A 12,018-nucleotide genomic window follows, 5' to 3' on the forward strand; every position below is an offset into this window, starting at 1 on the left:
GAAGCTGTTTGAGCTGTGAGTCACAAAATGATGTTGACGCGGAGCAAATTTGTGAGCTAGGAGTGGGTATACGTAAGCAGTTTTGATTTTGGGCAAGGTTTCTCATTCTTTCTAACACTCTGTGAAGGTATAGCTAAGACATAGTGGCTGAAAACCCATAAAGTGCATGGAGTGGCCGAAGTTCATACTTGCGTGCCTTTATATCAGAAGATCAGACCTCCTCCTAAAGACTGTGTCTAACAGTCTCTTATCCATGATGGTACTGCTCTTGAGACGATCTGAAAGCCTCTACCAGGTTCTGTGAGCAGCACTCTCTTGTAGAAGTGGGATTTGTACTTCGTACACAACCCAACCAACTGCAGTAAAAATAGATGGGGACGTTCTTCCCTAATTGGGTTGAATCTTAATTTGCTCTCCCTCGATCACTGTATAATTGCTGGGCTTTTTCACAGCCAATATAATATACATTTACCCTTCATCTTCACAAGTAGGCAGGGTAATTCGTGGTCTGTTCCTGATCAGTTATTTATAGTATAATCTCTGGTTGGTGGTCAATTTTCTTTCCTTATTCTCAATATACACGCCATGTTAAATTGACTCACTGTGGTTCCTTATATTCTCAGCTGTATTTACTCAATAAAAAAAAACTTCTTCTGTTCGAAAAATGAGGTCTTCTTGAATTAATAATAATTTGTTGAATACATGTTCATGTTGGGTGTAGCGTATGTCGCCCCTCATTCAAGTGAAGCCCTAAGAATGAGAAACTCTTTGCATTGCATCGTAATACTTTAGACCACGTTTACGACTAGTGAACTCGAGATGTGCATTCTGGGCTCACACAGCAAGGAATTCCCTCAAACAGGATGCCTGAACATCCGAAGAAGATCATATACTAAACAAAGGCGTAGCATAAATGCCTCTATCCATCATTAAATATATCTGCTTTGATCAACTCACAGAATGTACACAGTGATTTTGCTTTTCTGTAATTGTCCTTTGGCATTGTAGACACATTTATTCAAATAAAGGTGATGGGGTGACTCTCCAGAGATCTGTAAATTGGGTGCAGCTATTTATACAATGATGCTATTCAACGTTAAAAGGGCAATTGGATTACAACTAGATTATCTTCTCTTGTTGGTATGTTAGGTGTTTTTTTCCTATTAAAACTTCTAGAGCTACGTTGTTTAAATGTGTGTGTCAAAAAAGGATAAATGGGTAGATGTAGGTTAATGAAATGAATGCAGAAAGCCTCGCTAATGACTGCGGAGAATTGACAGAAGGCACTTGCACAGATCTTGGTTGGCTTGCACTGCATTGAAGATTCAAGATAAATGTTCTGGTCACTTATTGGAAGTTGCAGTTTTTCTCTTGAACCCTCCAAATAACTCCGTTTGGTGAAAGAAGAAAAGTGGACATGCCAAAAATCAAGGTAGCCAAACATGGAGCCGTGCGTTCTGCTCAGAAGGACATTCCAAATAGAAACTCCTGCCATCCTCCTGTGCAACGGAGGTCCAACATGTACTGGTCAAAGTGCTCCTTTCTTTGCTGTAGAGTCTCAGGATCCACCCTGTGCCAAGAGTCTGTCTACTGGAGTCCCTCCCATCATAAGGGTACTTACCCTTCTATAATTCTGCTTGTATTGAGAGTTTAATCAAATAAGTCATAGGGGTACACACTGCTTGGCATAGCAGCACCAGTTTGGCCAGATGCTGAGTCAACAATGTATTTGCCTGTCAGATTTATTTTAAATTACATGATTGCCCTAGTCAGAAATTCTTGTGTTTGTGATATTTGGCTGTGTTTCAATTTCTCACAGTTATGTGTTTTTTAATAAGAAAAAGATAAAAGTGAAAGCTAAACATTATGAAAAGTATTTATTTTCAGAACTGAAAGGATGCACAATATGTATTTTACAGCTGGCGCGGTAGAGTCCTAAATATCAAATGGTGGCCACATGTTTTGACTGCAGAGGAGCTGCGCCATTTTGTATTTTTATCTATCTAGCTGTTGTCATATTCTTCTTTATCACCTCTTGAGTTGACCTAGCTCCATTGACGGGCTTCTTTGTCACTTGCAGAATCGATTGCTCTAATGCTGGAAACTGGGGTCTCCCTAAGTAATTCACAAGAAATCTGCCAAAGAGATCCGATTGCTAAAATTCTGATCTGTTTTCTTGAACAACACAAGGAGACCGCTGCTCATCGTGTTCCGCACTGCTTCATGTTGGCTTTATCTCCGAGCAGTAACATTTCTGCACAGATCCTGTCCTCTCCTCTGGTGTTCACTTCTATAGGTGCTGCATACAAGGTCTTTGCTGCGATTTTTGGTGCCATAGGTAAAGCAACCATTTGTAGTTCCCGCCGGGTAATTGGCCATTTGGGACAGGACTCCAAAAATAATAAAGATTTACCTGACCTTCAAGTCTAGTGACTGGAACAATCTATTCAACTTATCTGTACTGTAGCTGACCCGTCAACTGGTCTAAAAATGGTGTGATCCTAGGCCAATAATTCATTTCACAGAGCTGCCTTTTTTCTTCATTGTAACATGTGAGAGCACCATTAAATATGTAAATTCAGCATTTCAAACGCTCTTGTTTGATTTAAAAGACTAAACGTTTGCTCCATATAGAACAAGAATCTAGCCTTCATATAGGGTACACCTGACCTTTGACTTGCCTATTAGTTCACCAATATCATTGCCATCAGGAGGAGGGACGGATGTTTTTCAGTTCATGTTTAAAAACTCACTTTTAATAAATTTGTATTGAAATGGCAACAAAATCACCCACTAATATGACATTTTACTAATACAATTCTATAGCATATAAACAATAATCTGTGAAAATTGAGTTTCAGCAAAAATATGTATCATTTACATATCACAAATAAAATGTTCTGATTTGTTTTCATCATATTAAAATATATTTTTCACCGCATAAAAATACAAACAAATATGATTTCATAACTACTGAAATATATTTTGAAACACTTGTATAGTTAATTTACAAGTTATTTAAATGCTGTGTGTTAAGAATCCAAAATTAACCCCCTACAGCCTTTCGCTTCACTCAGTGTACAGCACAATTGTCAGGCAGTTCACTTTACACAATCCTCTAACTTTGCATTCAGAGAAAGAAAATTAAACACCAACCTCCAGCATAAAATAAGCAGCAAATTATAAGAAGACAAAGCTGACATTTAATCTGTATCTGGGTGCAGAGCAAATGTGACAAGATAAAAGCAAGATTTAAAGACATCTTCAGACCCTAAAAATAGTTCACCCTGATAAAATCTGACTCGCCGTAGCGAGTGGGCGAGTAGATTTTTCGAGATTTGATTTGTGCTATACCATTGATGGTACTGGTGCTGGTACTGGCAATAGGGCGGCAGCTCTTTAAGAGATAAAGCCATCATCTGAGGTCTGAGAGTTTATAGAATCTCCCAACTCGTATCTGTTTCCAGTTAGCTTTCCTGTTTGCTGAAAACACCTGAGACCACCCGCCCTCTTTCCTTACTATGCTTGCAAACTCTTAATGGACACTTGTGCATGGCCACTGTCAAGAAGTACTTTGCTCTGGGGAATACACTGCATCTCAATAAGTCACTAACTCCTCTGGGGACCAGATACAGTCGCAGCAATGAATTACTCTGACCTAAGGGTGGCAGTAGAGCAAGGGGTATCGAGCACAGCAGTACAAATTGGTGGGAAGTCTGTTAAATCCATTAAAGTTCTCTTCAGGTTTCCATTTGGGGAAGAAGGTTAACTTCAAATCCATGGTAAAAATGAACACGGTCTATTTAATGCCTAAAATTACAAAACTAACTACATTGAGCTGCACTGGCTGTGAATATGTATGCTCCACATTACTGAATGTTTTGAACACGTGTCTTTTCCTTTATGTTGCTTTTCTATCTTCAAGGTTACACACATCACTTCTTGGCCTACTTCTATTAAGATGCCCCATGGCACATATTTACGAAGTCCCTTTTTGCATGCTTGTGATCCTACGAACATGAACGCTAGGCAGTGCAGCTCCATAAACATATCAGGCCTTCGAGATATCCCGCATCTGTGGGGTTGGGACAGGGCCGCCACTGACCGATAAAGGGCTGGATTTTGATCTCGGCGGACGAGATTCTCCGTCACAACAGTGACCGATATCTGCTGAACTATAAGTCCTATTATATCCTATGGGATTGATATTTTGGCGGACGGGATATCCTTCTCTTTTGTGATGGAGTAACCCATCTGCCGAGATCAAACTCATGGCCATAGCCACTATCCGAGCTTGGTTTGCGAGATCCAATCGGAGATCGCCTCCATTACTACAAATGTGCATCTCGCTCTGCGTCCTGCAGTGTTTCTGGTAAATGTTGATACCATTGCTGCTCTGTGTCCTTGTCTCCAGTTATTGCCCATTTCTTGAGTGTGCTTGTATCCTCCTTACAGCATAAGCTAACAGACAAAATCTGTTGAATATTTACTTGTTTTTCATAATATTCTGGAAATTCGTGAAATCTACACTAATGGGGGAATATGTATTTCCCGGTGAAAAATGGTGCAAACTCAGCATTAGCATAGGGACTGCCTGTAGAGAAAGGGGAGTAAATCCGTGGCATGACTGATAGGTGCAGTATCAGAAACACCACTTAGGGATAGGACAGATACAGACAAGCACACTGGAGAGCCACAGACACACGGCTGGAGACAGGCTTTGCAGCAGGATCACGGGCAGACTAGACGGGTCTGCAGGGCCTTATCTAATGCCATTAGCCACGCATTATTTGGACAAAAGGCTGATGTCATTCCAGTGAGCTGGTAAGAAACAGGACAGGAAAAACCTTGCCTTATCTGAATGTGAAGAGGCTGGTGTGTCTCATAAAGGCAAGCCCTCAAAATGGGGACCCCAGCTGCACCACCCAGAAGGGGAACAACCACATTATGTGCTCCCTAATGCTGCTTTAGCTTGATTTACATGCAGTCGAATTTAAAGGTTACTTTAAACCTCACAAACTCAGATTTGCACTAAGCAGCATATCTCTTGTAGTCATTGGGAGTTCTTGGGCATTTCCGCGTTTTAGATCCACACGGTGAGTTTAGTTCATCAGCTGACTATAAGGTCTTCTTCCAGACATTTACTTCCATGAGACAAGAATAACAAATACATGAAGACACTTATTTGTTGAGGCATGGAGACAGCTTTATTAGTAATAAAAAGAAATGCTGGAATAAAAAAAAAATACATACATGTATACATACAAAGAGCCAGGGTGCCTGAAGTTGCTTGGTTTCGCCTACGCTAATTTTATTCGCAATTTTGCAGTCTCTCTGAACTTAAAGAGGTGGGCAGAATTTTTTTTAATTGTAAAGAGTAGGTTTTGGAGGTGAAAAACAAAGTTAATCAAATGGTAGAGATAGAAAGTACCCACAGAAACGTATAGCAAGAAAGTTCTCCATCCATTAGAACAAGTGTAGTAACTAAGGACTTTCTGAATTTCAAATTGGCCCGGTTCGACCAATGCAACGTGAAATGAAACTTTGCCTGCCCCACCGAGTACTATGAGGTGGCCACAAAGCAGCTTGTGACATTTACATAGAACATAAAAAATTAAATAAATAAAATATAGTGAAAAATAGATAAAAGATAGCTTCAGATTTGAAGCAGACTTTGAAACAGCGAGCGAAATAAGCTTTGCATGAGGGGGTCTGGTGACCTGTGTATCAACAAAACTAGGGTACTTATTGATACACATGGTAAACATTTTAAAGGACTGGACTGGGTACTGGACCTTGAAAACGCTCCTTGTCCCATTCTCATTTTGATTTATGGTCTGGTGACCTGAACACACTGATTAGGAACCAGCTGACCTCTATTCTAACCAGGACCTTCAAACTTGGCCAAAATCATGCGGTCCTGGGAACATCACTCTCTTCCTGGGGGTCAGGTTAACCGACAACATATTATTGAAATAAATGATGTTCAACCTATGCATATTCCATTACTTAGTCTTGTACTGTGCACGTCTTAGTGCCAACGCATTTCATGTACTTATGTAATTTGGCATTGGTCTTACTATTGTGGCATAGAGAAATTGGCATTCAAGCTTTGACACCCGTCTTTTAATCTGTATTACCTGTTGATCCATGTTGTTTAAAGTAGTGTGGATAATAGGCTGCCTTCTTTTGCTTCATTTTGCCCCAGCTCACATAATACTCGTTTTACCGTGTGCATAGTGTTTGTAGGATGCACGAGAAAGCCTTATTCACAGTATCATCACCTGTCAGTTCCTCATCCGTTGGACTGTGGTGGGAGGGCCAATAAAGGCAGTGGCTTTAAAACCCAAGTAGTTCATCATTCATCTCAGAAAGGCCGTAAAGGTTTTAATGTTATTAGATTAGTGACTTTACGAGCTATCCGCTCAGAAACGAGTGAACTTCAGAAACCCAAAGGTTATAAGTTTAAGAATGATTAAATGTTCTGTAGTAGGACAAAGCTGCCGTCCCTTTCTGTCCAGGTTTATCTCAGATGTGGGCTTCTGGGAGAACTCTCTCTGTGTTTGGGTTGTAATATAAGTGTATAAAGTGTTGGTCTGTTGTCGCGGGAGCGGTGCGGCTAGAAGAGGTCCATCTGGGCCCATCGGAGGCACGCGCCTTGATTTTCAGTTTTCTTGGCTTTTTCGATTTGCAATAAATTAATTTCTCTCTACCAAGAGCAGAACACCACATAAAAAACAAACAATAAAGGATGTTATGGCTTCAAATGAAACTCTAAAAAATACTAAAATCTGCCAGTTATGGATAAGTCTGTAACAAAAACCCTTCCCCAGTGCACTGAACATGACCTTAGATCACATCACATATAAATATGTGAGGATGTCACTGATCACATCACATCTTGCCATACCTAAGGTGTCAGTGATGTGGCATTATGGAAGGCTGCAGTTTCATTGTTAGCCAACAGATGTCCCCACATTCATTGATTACCGAGGCTGCAGTTACGTCAACGGATGCCCCATAGACCACATGGAACAGCTGCATTTGAGCCGTGTATTTTAGATGAGGCATTTTAAAAAAAACACACACGAAAGAACATTTGCCGCAAAAAACAAAAGCTGATAAAAAGGCTTAAAATCGAATGCATCATCAAAGCAGACACTGTTATGAAGACAGATGACATGTTGGGAACTCGTGTGTGGACAGAGAGCCAGAGGTGGTGAAAGACTAGTGGGGTGACGCTTGAAGACCGTTTTACTGGTTGGTGAGCAGGTACTAAACACATCAAGCCTGGGAACAGGGTGTAGGGGCCTCCCTGTAGAAAAGGAAATGGCAGTAGGGCGAATTAGGCGGGTATGGAAGGTCACACTGGGAAAGATGTGCGTGAAATAGACCCCAGGGATGAGGGGGACTTAAATGTTCAATGTATAAATAGACCTAAAATGTATTTTTTTAAGTGTTCAAAAAGAACACAATTCATCAAGACATTTTGAAGCTTCAAAGTATTGTAAAATGTATGGATGAATGGAGAACCATTTAATTTAGTTAATTCATGTATACACTTTTTTTCTGCTGTGAGTTTTTTGGGTTCTTGTTTACTTCAGCTTGGTGTATTGTTACATGTGGCAGATCCTTACGTCTTACTGATACCAATAAAATGTTCTCCGAGAGATTACGGTGAGATGGTATGCTGCAGACCCACTGCCACTTAGGTGCCCTCCCAGAAGGTACATGGCAGTGAAATGTTTGTTCTTTGATAGCCACAGATTTCCTTTAAGTAATCAAATGGAGATGAAAGGATGCAGTTCCTTCGATTGCTAATACGTATTGTCCTCACAGAGATTGTATACATATACATCCTATATAAAATGGTCATTATACATCCAAGAAATGCTGCCAATTGTTTTTTTATTGGTGGCATATGCAAAATAGGTGCCTTCATATTACCATCATAGTTGAAGTAGCTTGCTCATATCCAATCATATATTGAAAAGGCATCTCTTTGATTGTTGGTGTTGTCATCTGCTGTGTCATCGACAGTGTGCAAGTTGCTTTGTGGTTGTGTAGCTAACCATAACTGGCCGTTATTTGTGGGTGCTGTATGTGATCATGTAATCATTACATCCTTTCGGTGATTTTTTTTCCTCCAATCTGTGGGGTGTATGTGTGCATCACAGTGACATTTAAGCGTCTAGAGGTAAAAAAAGAGGCACTCTGTACAGATTTTGTACTTATTCGCCAATGTGGATTTGAAAGTAATGAAAATGCAGAAAAGGAAATCAGCCTTTGATCGGCTGACTTTCCTGCTGTTTGCGAACAGAGAAGCAAAGATAATAACTGGAAATAATTAGTGCAAAAACCTCACTCGGGCCAGGCAGTTGAACAATGGCATCTGTAGGGCAGCACAGTGGGCCGCGACGGCTTCTCACTGGCTGCTGCAGTGCCAGTCCTTCTAAGTGCCATAGCATTTTGTCACTTCTCCAGCAAGGTCCTTTACAATCCTGCAATGCTGTCCTTCTGAGTCTGCTGATTGGCCGTGAGTAAGTGAGGCCGCCATGTTAAATGGCCAGCCACCCCTCATTTTGCATGTTTGTCCTGCGGTCATGGCTCTAATCCTGCTACTCCCAGAAACTGCAAAAATAACAATTGATGGACAGACTAGGGTGGCGTGGTGAGCAAAAGAACAATGGATTAAACACAGATCCTTGTGATTTGGGGTGAATGTTTGCATTGTTCAGCATTCTGTCCATTAATTTTTCCTTTTGCCGCCCTAAGTGGGAACGGTATGCCCAGACGTGGGTCCCGTACTCACTGCACCACTGGATTCAAGCTAGCCTGGCTGATAAGTGGTGTTACTCCGAAACCGGTCCCAGGATGCTTGTTTCCGGTCCAGGGAGGACCTGGGTTGGCAGTTCGGGCTGGACTATTCCCATGAGGCACAGGGTCAAGACTGATTTGCATATGGCTGGGTCGAAACTGGGGTGGCCTGGTGAGCAAAAGAACGATGGATTAAACCCAGATCATTGTGACTGAGGGTACATATTTGCATGATCAGCATTCCGTACATTAATTATTCCTTTCGTGTTTGCAGCTCCCACAAACTGGGCACTGCGGGACCCCAATGGTCCTGCATTTTGAAATCCCCCCCCCCACTATTAACTCTCTCAAAAGACAAGCCGTTCTCACACTTTCAGTCCTTCGTGAGCTGTAAAAGAGGTAGATCTAGATGTCCGGAGAAGAGGAGGTGCAGTACAGAGCAGGTCCTGCACCATGCAAGTTCAGGAGCAGGGTCAGCTTTAGAGATGCAAAACCAGCCACCTGCTGGTGAACAGCCCCAAATGTCTGAATGAAAGCATTGGGGGGCCCTGTCCTGGGACTATGCCCATGTCTTTAATTTCTTCCTTTAAGCATTCTGCAAGGTTCTGACCTCTTGTTAGATGAGTGGACAGAGGCACAGGTAGAGTAGGATCTGCTCAGGATCAAACAATTTGTGAAGGTAGTAGCACACTGCCGCTTGCTACAAAGGCTATGCGTACAGCACTATATTCCAATTTGGCGAATATACCGTGAGAATGGGCACTTCTCCTCACCACTAGTTAATATCCAGTCCTTTTTAGGTCGAGACTGGCATAGGCTACGCATATGCGCAGTCTCGCCAGCGAGACTTTGTCTCAGAGTAGCGAGGTTAATGCCCGCCCCTATTCTCCATTGGCTGGCCTCCTAAACGGCAGCCAGCCATTGGAGAAGAGGTCTCTGTGACGTTCTGTTTTCCATTTAAGCCCCATCCTTTTCGGATTGAGGGGCGCGTTTTTTTAGTTTCTTTCTCACCTCCAGCCAATGGAGAAGAAGGGCTAAAGAAAAACACGCCCCCCAGTCTGAAAAGGACGGGCTTACAGACTCCTGCTGCCCGTCTTGCTGTTCGGAGAAACAACCGTCTGCCCGGCTCACTGTTAGGAGGAACAAAAATGAGGCCAAGCCCCTCACGGGGATTTTGAAGAAATGGGCACGGGCCCTCCCCAGGGCTCTCTCTACCCCCACGGGGGCCCTACAAGCCATGGGGCACGTTGGAGTGGCCCACTGCCATCCGGGGCAGCTAGGACGCGTGCCTCACGCGGACACCACCCACACGATCTGCTCCCTGGAGGAACGGAAGCAGTCAGACACCCATGTCCCCTGCCCAGCCCTGACTCACCGGGCTCCGGCGTAGGGGGAAGTGCTTCCGGGGGCGGCAGCACTTCTCCTCCGGGCAAAGGCGGGGCTCTCCCTGGCACATGGGAGCCCCGCGGAACAGCTGCCTCGCTTCTCTGTCTTTTTCCCGCAGCAGTCTGCAGCACCTGCGGGGGTTCCCTCTCCTTACGGGAGCCCCGCGCTGCCATTGACTACATCGACTCTCTTCACCCGGGCCCCCTCCTGAGACCCAGGGCTTTCTCTCCCCGGCCGCAACCGCGGGGCTCTCCCTAGCGCATCGGAGCCCCGCGCCATAGGCCATGCCGGTCTCTTCCGGCTTAGGTGCAGGCCCCGCCTCCGTCCTGGCGGGCCCGCCTGACTTCCGGTTGTCACGGAGGGCTGTGGCAGCGATCCTTTTCTCGGGGGCAAAAGCGAGGGGTAGGCTCCCTCTAGCAAAAGTAAACATCGGGGTGGGCACCCGCACTGACCAACAATTAAAAACACGGGCATAACACAGGGTGGGCACCTGCTAATAAAAATATCGCAATAAGCGGGGTGGGCACCCGCGATGTGCACACAAGGGCAGGAGCGCTTCCCTGTGGGAAAACAATAGCGCTCTGCCCATGAATACAAATAAAGCGCTCACGAGGCGCTGGGGGCACAGCAACCATCAAGCCCCCAAAGACGGACCCCCAGATGGCCTATTGTAAGTACTGGCTGCTTGTAAGGTGAGAGCGAGGAAAAAAAAAGCTGCCACAGTCCTTGAGAGGAGTTCACTTGGTTTAGCTGTAAATATTCTGAAAATGATATATTTTAGAGCTGTTCAGAGTGGAGCAACGCAGTAATGGGTGAATTTGATTTAGGCAATGGCTCCCAAATGTCCTTAATCAGACAAAGACTTGAATCGTTGGTCTGTAGCGTCAGTTTTCATACAGAGAATGAAATGCAGTGAGCTGACAAGAAGCCTTTTTTTTTATATTCTACGTTTACACAGCGTGAAGTCTGCCTTTCATGCCTTATGCTGGCAAAGGCAGTGAGAGGCGGTCCACCTGACCTGCACAGGTGTGAACATTTGCTCGTTCTCGGAGCTTCTCTCACTGGGGGCGAGTTTCACACATTGGAGCACTGTCTCACTCTCAGCCAGTCTCATTGGCTTTGTTACCTCCAGACAATAAAGTCACACTCTTTCAGCAAACCCTTTTGGTCAAAAACCTTAAAAATTCAATAGGTAATAAGACCCCCGAACACTCTCTAGTACAACAGTGAAAGCATAGTTTTATGAGATAGCAGTACAGAGCAGGTATAAGAGTAACAAACAAACGTTCGTGTTTCAGCACGGCAAGTTATCAATAGACGCCACGTGCAAGGTCAGGGCTTTTAAGTGAAATGAAAAAAGTGGGGGGGCCTCTAGAAGGGGCACTGCCTATTTAAATAAGGGTGTGACTTAAACATGCTAATTAAATTCTGACTCCCATAATGTGCCACCTGATCAGCATTTGAGTTCCTCTCTGAGCTTTCTGTTATTGCAGCCAGATATATAACAGAATAACTAACATGCACCTAAAACAACCCAGGACTATTGGCTTTGTCAATGGTTGTTCACTGTTTAAGGTAACTAAGTAGCAAGAATGAATGTGTTGTAATTAGTGAATATTGAATATTTTTAGATTCTGAAATTATTTGACTGTATATGAAATATTTCTAAAGCATGTTGCCACAGAAGTGGTTTTCAGAGTGTGTCAATCATTCCCATTACGTTCTCTCCATTTTAGACATATATGCCCTTTTTCTCTCCACATCTCGTCAAACTGCACCCTCACACACCCTCACACACCCTCACACACCCTCACA

The 12,018-nt window shown here is 43.5% G+C and overlaps 1 protein-coding gene across 4 annotated transcripts in view; it reads left to right on the top strand.

Moving 5' to 3' along the window:
• MEF2D (myocyte enhancer factor 2D) overlaps positions 1–12,018 on the top strand; it is a 449,440-nt gene that overhangs the window by 165,318 nt on the left and 272,104 nt on the right. The gene's annotated exons all lie outside the window — the stretch shown is intronic.

The sequence above is a fragment of the Lissotriton helveticus genome, chromosome 12, assembly GCF_964261635.1.
Source record: "Lissotriton helveticus chromosome 12, aLisHel1.1, whole genome shotgun sequence".
NCBI classification, from domain to species: domain Eukaryota; kingdom Metazoa; phylum Chordata; class Amphibia; order Caudata; family Salamandridae; genus Lissotriton; species Lissotriton helveticus.